This window comes from Cervus canadensis, chromosome 31 (assembly GCF_019320065.1).
Source record: "Cervus canadensis isolate Bull #8, Minnesota chromosome 31, ASM1932006v1, whole genome shotgun sequence".
NCBI classification, from domain to species: Eukaryota; Metazoa; Chordata; class Mammalia; order Artiodactyla; family Cervidae; genus Cervus; species Cervus canadensis.
In genome coordinates this window covers 6,143,351-6,152,289 of record NC_057416.1, presented here as the reverse complement: position 1 = coordinate 6,152,289, position 8,939 = coordinate 6,143,351, and the positions used below count along the sequence as shown (strand labels likewise).

At 46.2% G+C, this 8,939-nt stretch overlaps 1 pseudogene; it reads left to right on the top strand.

The window, feature by feature from the left end:
• Positions 1-5,202: 5,202 nt before the first annotated feature.
• On the top strand, positions 5,203-6,497 carry LOC122432284 (annotated as a pseudogene).
• Positions 6,498-8,939: the final 2,442 nt, after the last annotated feature.

Here is an 8,939-nt window from a genome sequence, read left to right as displayed (position 1 = left end):
GTGAGGGTCCACCGGAGCCCGGACAGGGTCAGCCTCTGTCTGGAAACTGGTCCACGGTGTCCTAAACTCACATCCTGTTGTCATGAGGCCGTGTCCGCATCTCAGCACAGAAAGCCCCAGGATCTCGCTCAGAGGGCACACAGCTGCCCTTCTCGAGATGCCGCTTATCCTGCAGACACGTTCTTTCCCTCTTCATTCTCTTTTTAGGATTTACTCAAGGAATAAGAACTTTTGTAGGCTGCCGTTTGGAAAGAGGCCATTGTCTGCCAATCAGGTGCCCTGGACACATGAGACAGATTGGCACCTGTCTCGGGCCCCGAGTAAAATGCTGCAGAAGGAGATAAAAGAAGGCGAAGAGGTGGCCAGGACAGATGCGGAGTCAGTAACTGCACCCTTCAACAGAGCATCTAAAAGTGAAACCAGAATAAATTTTATTCAAAATTACAGAATTGCCCACTGGTCACGGAGGTGGTTGTGTGGTGTCTGTTCCCAGGCAAATTCCAAAATCCCTGAGGATGCTTTCTGAGCTCCTTATGGGAACCACGGGGGGATCGTGGTGGGAGCTCTGATCGCCCTGTTCTTGGGGGCCTGACCTTCCCCAGCCCCTCTGTCTGCTGTCCTTCCTGCTTCCCGGCCCAGGGCAGCCTGGCTGGCCCCTCATCTCCCCTCAAACATGCACCCCAAGGTTCCAGAATCACCAGAACACCAGTCTGGTAGGACACCCCGACCCCTGCTCAGGAGGAAATCTCCTCTTCTGTCCCCCTGCAAGCCCTCACTTCCGTTTGGTTTATGCTTCTTCCTCCTGCCTTGTGCACACGTGGATACACTTCCAGTTCCCTTTTGGGCTGTAAGGTCTCTATAGGCATGGACTTGCCCTATTCCTGTATGTGCCGGGCATTGAGCCGAGACATAGCTTCACCAACTGTCATCAGTTGAATGACACAGTTGACATGGACAAAGCATGTCTCTCTGTGTGGACATGATAGGATGCAACTAAATGTGATGGAAAAACCAGTCCTGTGGAAGCACAATTCAGTGAAGACAACACAGCACGGAGCTCAGAGCCCACCAGGGCAGGCTGAGCACGCGGACCTCAGCCTGCCTGCAGTTTCTTCAGAGGGTTGCCCAGATAAACCAAGAGCCTGGTTGGTGCACGCGGTATGTGTGAGCAGCTCTCTGGTCTTCACACTAACTCTTCCCTCAGTGCAAGCTGAGCTCACCAAGGGGATGGTGTTAGGAGACAGGGTGTTTGGGAGGCTATTTGGTCATGAGGGTGGGACCCTCCTGGGTGGAATGAGGGCCTTTATGAAAGAGGCCCCAGAGAGATCACTCATCTTTGTGCCTTCTGAGGACACAGGGAGAACACCGCTGTCCACCAGCCACCTGCTCTGTCTTGATCCTGGAGCTCCCAGCCTCCAAATCTGAGAAGTAGAGGTCTGTTGTTAATCAGCCACCTATTACAATACCATATGTAAAACAGATAGACAGCTGGAATTAGCTTTTTGACTCAGGGAACTCAGACAGGGCTCTGCGACCAGCTGGAAGGGTGGGATGGAGAAGGAGATGGGACGAAGTTTTGGGAGGGAGGGGAGATGGGCGAACCTGTGGATGATTCTTGTTGATGTATGACAGAAAACCTCGAAATTCTGTAAAGCAATCATCCTTCAATTAAAAAATAAAGTGCAAAAAAAGAGCCACCTAGCTTTTGGTGTTTCTGTTTTAATAGCCTGAAAGAACAGACACAAGACAAGTGAGAATTCCAGCACAGGTGGAATTATGGTAGCTAGTCATTGGCCCTTAAGATAGGGAAATGACCTGGATTAACTGACTGTGCCCAATGCCATCTCCTTACAAGGAGCCTTCGATGTGGAGGAGGGATGCAGCTCAGTGTCAGAGATGTGGGCTGAGAGACTAAACCAGCCCTGGCTCCCACTGACATGGAGGGGGCCATAAGCCAAGGAGGGCAGGCAGCTTCTAAGCATGAAAAGGATGGAAGCCTCCAGAAGGAACAGCATCCTGCTGACACCGTGATTTGAAGCCAGCGAGACCCATTTGGGACTTTGGATCCTCAGAACCACAGTAACAAGTATGTGTTCTTTTAAGCAACTTAGATGGTGGCAGTTTGCGAAGCTGCAATAGGAAATCAATACAGCAATCGCTGAAAATCTTGCCTTGAGCCTAAAATGAGGAGCTCAAAAGAGACAAACCTGTGTGTGTTTAATGGAGGAAAAAAATGATAACGGCTGTCAACATTTTGCTCAGCTTTATATTTCTTTATTCACAGAAATGCCCATGGTGCATCTGCCAAACTTTTTCATCTCAAAGGTTGTATTTGGGACTCAGTCTTACACCTTATAATCTTATATCCCTTTTATCCTTTATTTTTAAAATTTTATCATGGACAGTTTATCTGATATTGAGTAGGTTTGGTAGTACTGTTTATTAAATTTTTATCATATTCTTTATTGGGATTTCAATTTTTTATTTTTGCTTAACTTTTAAAGATTTTTTCTAAATGTATCTGCTGATGTTTTATTGCCATGACATTTCTGAGTGTCGTGTTGCACTCTTGCATGGGAGGAATGCTCTTCTCACTTCAGCACCAAGAAGAGGATGGCTTTTCCATGTGACTCATGAACCAAACAGGTTCCTTCTCTGGTCCAAAGCCATCCTTTCCACCTGAGTCCTGGATCTCATTTCTCTTGCTTACTTGTGGGTGAGGCCCAAATGAGCTCCACCTCTTGCCTCCATCTACTCAATCTATGGCAAATGCAATGGCACCCCACTCCAATACTCTTGCCTGGAAAATCCCATGGATGGAGGAGCCTGGTAGGCTGCAATCTGTGTGGTTGCTGGGAGTCGGACACGACTGACCGGCTTCACCGTCACTTTTCACTTTCATGCAGAGGAGAAGGAAATGGCAACCCACTCCAGTTTTCTTGCCTGGGAAAACCCAGGGACGGGGGAGCCTGGTGGGCTGCTGTCTATGGGTCGCACAGTCAGACACGAGAAGTGACTTAACAACAATAACACTGCATCTATAAAAACTAACAGCAGGGATTGACCCGGCATCCAGTGGTTAGAGACTTCATGCTGCCAATGCAGGGGGCTGGATTCCATCCCTGGTTGCGGAACTAAGAGTCCATGTGCTAAAGAAGAGGCCAAAAGTTCAAAAACAGACAAACAAAAAACACCCCGCAAAAGCCAGTGTTTAAAAAAATAAAACCTAAAACAAGGAAGCAGTTCTTCGTTGACATGATAGCAATCATCAGCTTGGTTTTCTTTGCACTTAGTTTTTCAGCAAAACTCTTCAGAAGAAGCGTCTGCAGCCCCCACTTCCTCTCGTCACTCTCAGGGCAGTTGGTACCATCAGCTCTGGCTGGGCCCACCCCTCTCCCCCAGGATAACTCCTGCCAACAGGGATCACGAGGCATCCTGTGTGACCTCACTCAGCCCTTCCTCTGCCCTTTGTTGACCTGGCCCCTCACTGTGTGGCAATGGACAGGGGCTCTCGGCTGTCTCTCCCTGAGTGGTCGGGCCGCAGTCCACCTGAGAAGGGTGGAGGAGCCAACTGCAAGGTATTCAGGAGAGAGAGAGAGAGACATCTGTGGCTGAAGAAGTGGTGGGAATAGATGCCTAACAATTAGGGAGTCAGTGTAAAGGATCGCTTTCCGTATAAGAGTACAAGAGAGAAATGTGACCCAATGCTTTTAGTTTCTCCTTTCTTTTCTATTATTATAAAAGTACTGTTGCTGGGCCAACGAAGTAAAACCCTCACAGCTATTCTGTAGAACTAAGTAAGACTTACTGAAACAGCTTACTGCAAACACTCATTCTATTTTTAGGTTGATATCACTAAATTAAAATAGATCTCTACTTAGTGAAAGATTCAAATGCTGATCAAAAGATTAAAAGTGAAAACATTTTATTGCTAATTTGCCTCAGGACAGAGAGAAGTCTGTCAGAACATACAGTTCATGTAAGATGGAAGAGAGGTGGGTGGGTGAAGGCTAGAGACCATGACGTATTATGACAAGCTTTGACCTGTTATGTTGGGAATGGGTGAGTGGGTGCATGTGCTCAGGAACACTTTGGGAGAAAGTAACTTAATGGGCTCTCTCCAGACCCTCAAAACCCTAAGGATTATGCCTGAGCCTTCCTTCCTTTTCTCTTTCCCTTCCCTCCCTGATTCCGTCCTTTCATCCATTTATTCATTCACCCATAGATTGACTTTTCCATACTAGGACCTGTTCATACTAGGAGCTCTTTACTGAGACACCAAAACTCTTAATGTCTTCTCCCAAATGTATTCCTCACAGCACTATTTACAGGATAAGTTTTTTAGCCCTGTTTTACAGCTGGATTTAGAAATAAAGTAATTTCTTCAAAGTCGTGCAGGTTGTGTGTAGGGAGGACTTTAACTCAAGCCCAAGTGGGTTTGATTCGAAAGACCATGTTTTTATTAAATATTCAACAATCCCAAAAAACAAATTTACTTCCTGAATTATATAAAGAACACATTTATAGATTTGTTTATTTATTTACACATATATAAATTTATATATTTGTTTATATATGAACAACAAATACGTTAGCTTGAGTATGACCTCTACATCACTTGGGACATACTTTCCTACCAGACTGTTTGTTGATCACCTGAAATCCAAGCTAAACTGGGTGTCCTGCATTTTCCCTGCAGCCCTCCTCGGGGACAGCCTGCTCCAGGCTGTGCTGTGGTGACAGAGCCTCCAGATCTTAGCATCTTAAAAGAGCCAAAGTTGATTCTTGCTCAAACGACGCCAACACATGAGGGACCAGGTGCTCTGAGCAGACCCCCCCACCCGGAGGAGCAGCCACCGCCTTGGGCGCTGTTGGTCCTGTGTCTGAGGTAGGAGCTTTCAGGGCTCTCATGCTGGCAATTAAGGGCCCTAGCCCTGAAGGGAAACGTCAGACAACTTCCTGACTCACTAATTTGGTGGTTTTCAGACTGCAGTAAAGAATAAGCTATGTTTGACCTGAGATGTTGCCCTCCATCACAGGCCTAAGACACAAGACAGAGTCTCTGGAATGCAGCCCACTTTCCCTCCCCTCCCACACTACTTAAAAGCTGATTCCATTTCGGGCGTATCCCTGTAGGCTCAGTGCGTGACCCAGCCCCAGTCTACACCTAGATTCTGAATACACCAGCCTTGGACTGGACTGATGGGGCTCAGGATCGCCCAGGACTTTGGAAAGAAGCAAAAGCTTCATAAGTCCACAGTGGGCACAGGTGAGCTCCCAGCTACATGTCCCAGGACTGAATCCAGGAGTGGGCAGGTCTTTCCTGTCTCAGACAGTCAGACCTGAGCCAGCCCTACACAAGCACCCAGAGCTCAGAGGCATCAGAACAGGCCTGTGCTCACATCAGGCTCTGAGTCTCCCTGAGGTTTGTAATTAACTCCTGGGGGGAATGGGCATGGTCTGCTTTGTAAGGGACCTTGGCATGAAGCTTGAGGAAATACGTCATATTGTCATCACTGCAATATTACAGGAATTGCAGCTGCTGAATGCTTCTCCCTATGGCTGCGGACCTGGAGCCTTTATAAAGTCAGCGAGCACACCATCCTGTCCAGTCTCAGCTGGGAAGCCAGCCAGCCGTGAGTCTCTCTACCTTCTCTTTGAGTTCCTCTTCTTGTTCTTGCTGCCTATTCCAGGTAAGAAGCGCTGGGAAATGACAGGGCTGACTGGATTGAGAATTTGTCAGTCAGAGTCAGCCCTCTCCATTCATTTGGGAATTTTAGATAAAGGAGATTTATTGCTTGGGAACTAGACAGTACCAGTTTTTCTTTTTTTTTTTTCTTGACAAAGACCATCAAGAAGCTCAAAGTAGCGTCTCCATCCCTTCTGATTCACTCTTAAGAGACTAATCAGCTCACAAACCATCCCTCCATGGGAGGATTATTATACCTGTTCATGAGACAGGAAGAAAGTGATGTAAATCTTTAATACCAACAAGAAAAATGAACTTAATCTGAGGACAGAAGCACAGGTTCCCTTTTATTAGCTTAGCAGTTGGAGGTACAATCTTTCCGTCTCTTAAGGACTTGGGGGATCATCATGGCCCCTGCTTCCCAGGTGTCAGGTCACAAGAGGCTACTACTGTCATGTAACTTTCTCAGCTGAGCCGAACCCACAGAATCATTGTTAGTAGCTAGCCCCACATTCTTCTTTACTCCAGATGGTAAAGAAAGAAGAAAAAGACATACAAGAACAGAGAATGGCAACATATAACTTATTAGAGAGATTTCAAAAGCCTTGGACTTGCACCTCGGCCTTCCTAAAACCTTCCCTGTGCTCCATTTCTTCACCGCAGGCAATGGCGGAATCATAAGCGGGTTACAAAAGTATTACTGCAAAAAAGAAGCGGCCGGTGTGCTCTGATCAGCTGCCTTCCAAGGGAGGAACAGATAGGCCACTGTTCCCTGAGTGGACGAAAACGCTGCCGGAAGAAGAAATGAAAAGTCCAGAAACATGAGGAGAATGTTACATAGTGTGAAAATGCCTCCTTGAAGACTCCAGAAGCCAAATCAAGTTAAAGACTTTTAACAAAAACTTAGAAGCTTGATTATTATCATGATTATTTTTTAACATTCCGTTTATTCTGTTGTTGTTACCAAATAGGCAACTTAGAAAGTGTTAATGACTCCCCTTTTAATTCAAATAAAGGATAATCCCTAGAGGAAGCCACAAGAGGGTCTCAACTGATGTTCCAAAGATTTTTAGACTTTATTCCTCTTTCACAGCTTTCACCCCACAATAAGGCTGGACCACTTGTTCTTTCTGAAACACTTCCTTTGCCTTCTGTCACCCATCTGAGCTGTGCAGTCTGTCCATCTGTCATAGCATCTCCCCAGCAAATCCATCTCTGAAACTTCAGGGCATCCCTGACCGTCTTCCCAGGTCCTTCTGAGCACTTTCCAGCTCAGAGACAGGGGGACCCTGGCTCCTCCTCGACCTTGCCCTTAGCTTTCCTCTCACTCTTGCCTCTGTTCTGACTGACCTCAGGCCTGGATAAAATCTCTCCTCCAGCTATGTCTCCAAACCCATCTCTCAGGGGCACCTCAAATTCTACCTCCTTCTTAAAAACAGATATTTGTTTCCCCAACAAATACGCTCTTTCCTTTCAAAAGGGTTCTGATCTGAGTGCTTCTGTGTCCATAAGATTATTCAGGCAAATATACTGGAGTGGGTTGCCATGTCCTCCTTTATGTGAACTGAAGTACATTCCGAGGCCCTGTAACTGTTCAGTGGTCTCTGGAGGTTCATAGAGAACGATTCAAGCAAACGTGGTGGCAGGCCCATCACCCCCAACAAGAGCCCCCAGTCACGGAACTGAGTTCTCAGGAAGAAAGGGCATACACTAAAGACAACAGCTTGGAACCAACAATTCAGCATTAAAAATAAAAAAGGATGTGATGGGACTGTATGCTGCCCTTCTACACTACACAACTAGGAACCAGGCAAAACCTGTGAAACTACTGATTCAGACTCTGCCACAAGCAATGCAGGATCGTAATTGAGGAGAGTAGAAAACAGGTAGGTGAGGGACTTCCCTGGTGGTCTGGGGCTGGGAATCTGTGCTCCCAACGCAGGGGGCCTGAGTCCACCCCTAGTCAGGGACCTAGATCCCACATGCTGCAACTAGATTCTGCCTGCTGTGATTAAGGTCCAAGGCAGATAAAATAATGAATTAACTAATTAAATTGTAAAAATATCTGTGCTCAGCCATTTAAAGAAAGAAAAGAAAACAACTGAAGTGAGACTTATGGCATCTCCGGCCTCTGCAGATTTCCAGGCCTAAAGCATAGGGAACAAGAACCCAAACAGGCCAACAATTCTTCTGAGTTGAAGAGAGTAGGGTCAAAGTTCAGAGAGTGCAGACATCTTCACTTCTGGACAGAAAACCAGCAACGGGCGTCAGGATCAGGGCTGTGTGCTTGTGTGCTAAGTCACTTCAGTTGTGTGCGACTCTTTGCCCTCTGTGGACTGCAACTCTGTCGAGTTGCTGAAAGCATAGGGGAAAACTGTGCTTTTCATTCAATTCTAAAACTGCTCTAAAAAAATGAAGTCTATGACACTAGGTGCAGTTTTGGTTCAGCCTTATGGAATAAACTGTGATGCTAAGATTCTAGACACTATCTTCAGGAAACAAATGATCATTTCAGTTAAAAAAGAAACAAAAAAACAAGAAAAGCAAGAATCAGATATTAATTATCTATTAAAAAACTCACTTGAGATATCAAATATAAAGGCAAATGGATTAAAAATGAACGGATGGAAACAGATATGCTGCTGCTGTTATTTAGACGCTCAGTCGTGTCCAACACTCTTGTGACCCCTATGGAATCATCCAGGCAAGGTTACTGCACTGGGTTGTCATGCCCTCCTCCAGGGAATCTGGCCCTCCCAGGGATCAAAACCATGTCTCTGCATCTCAGGCAGATTCTTCAGTGTTGAGACAACAGATATGCTGTGGAAACATTAATTTAAAGTAAACAGAGGAGGCTGTATTGGTTAACTGACAGGCTTCCTGGTGGCCCAGATGGTAAAGAATCTCCCTGCCATGTGGGAGACCTGGGTGGGATTCCTGGTTTGGGAAGATGCCCTGGAGGAGGGCATGGCAACCCACTCCAGTGTTCTTCCCTGGAGAAGCCCCATGGACAGAGGAGCCTGGCAGGCTACAGTCTATGGGGTCACAAAGGGTCAGACACGACTGAGTGACTAAGCATGGGACACAATCAAGTACTTCTAGAACAAGGACCAGATATAGAGAGGGGTATTTATCCTAATGATAAATGTTTAATTCATCAAGAATGTATATGATTACTGAATCAGAATGTACTTAACAAAGGAAGTTTAAAATTCTTAAAGAAAATTCATAGGAATGAGCAGAGAAACAG